Consider the following 1,603-nt stretch of genomic DNA (forward strand, 5'->3'; position numbering starts at 1 on the left):
GCGGGAAGGGGCGCGTGAGGCGGGCGCCAGGGCGGCCATGTTGGCCGCGCCGTGGGAGGTGTGAAGAGGGCGGAGAGGGGGTGACCGGCTAACTCGCTATCCCATGTGCCGTTGCTGTGGTGCAGAGCCACACGTTGCCGTGTTTTTGCGACTTATCTTTACAGCCAAATTAATTGGTTGCACACAGCAATGTATATCAGACCGCACGTTGCCAAGGTCAGCGGTTAAAACTCTAAGAGATTTTGGGTCTGTCTGCGCGCGGTACAGGTGTAATTTCATATTTCTGTTCTGAAATGCTGTAAATGAAAAGGGTTGTGTGAATTTCATGCTAAATAGGTGTACGCAGAAGCTATTACCTGAGGTAAAGATGGTCCCGTTGGACAGGGTGGCTTTGGGTGACATGCTTGTCTCATAGGTCTGGATGGCAAATCATGCAACATTGTCAGTGTGGCGATATGCTGACTTATGTCAGCGACATTTTCATGTGATGAGTCCTTCTGAGGCAAGAAGAACAGGGTATGTCAGCAGATGGGAAGAATCGGGAGGCAGCAAAGCGAGAGGAGCTGGATAGAGGAGCCGGACCTGGCAGGGGAGGCATACGGAGCTGAGGTGGCTGCAACAGCTCGTACAAGATAGGGGCAGCAGCTTTGCAAAAGAAAAATTATCTGGGATATCCAGCCTATTTCTTAATTTTTCCTACTCTGCTTCCAATTTGGGTAAATACAGTAACTTCCAAGTTGCCCCAGTGTAAAGGCTGGTGGAATGTGTTATTCCTTTATAAAAAGCTGGTTATAGGAAACATATGGTAATAAAAATACAGGTGGAGAAAGGGAGAAGACAAATTTAAACAGGATAAAAGTTGGTTCGGTAGATCCATGCCAATGGATGATTTCAGTTGGTTTGAAAGTCTCTTGACTTTGACTCATTTCCTAAGCAAGGGGATGAAAACAAGAAAAGCATGAAATGGAGTTGGTATTTAAGGACTGTTAAAAGCCTAATTTGGCCTTCCAGTCTCAAACAGCTATTTGAGGATGGGGTGAATCGCCCTTTGTCGGTTACAGAGGAAGAAGAGTCTTCTTTTGGTGCGATTCCTAGCTTTGACACAGCTCAAGTGAGAGGAGATGAATCCCACCCAACATTCCCCAAACGCTACCGACCAACAGGACCTGAGGGCACTCCGGCCATCCCCGAATGGCAGCCGAAAGACTTAAGGGGCAGAAAACAGGCCACTTTGCGATGCTGTCGTCCCTGTGGCTCCGCAGGTGGCCGACATGGTGAGGCTTCCTGAGATGGTCAACTGGACAGTGGGCTGCCGAGAGGCTGCTCCGAACGCGGAAACGCTCGCCCCTCGGAGAGGGGACAGCCACGTGTCCCATGTCCGGCGCCGAGGCTCCATGGGATACCCTTCTTCCTGTCTTTGGTGGTATTACTGGCAGAACGACCCCTTGCTCTCTGGCGCTAGTCAGAAACCAGATGAGAGGGAATATGATGAGCATGAGTGGTGAAACATTGGAACAGGCTGCCCAGGGAAGTGGTTGAGTCCCCATCCCTGGAGGTATTTAAAAGACGTGTAGATGAGGCACTTAGGGACATGGTTTAGTGG

This window comes from Aptenodytes forsteri, unplaced genomic scaffold (genome assembly GCF_000699145.1).
Source record: "Aptenodytes forsteri isolate BGI_AS27 unplaced genomic scaffold, ASM69914v1 Scaffold310, whole genome shotgun sequence".
Taxonomy (NCBI): domain Eukaryota; kingdom Metazoa; phylum Chordata; class Aves; order Sphenisciformes; family Spheniscidae; genus Aptenodytes; species Aptenodytes forsteri.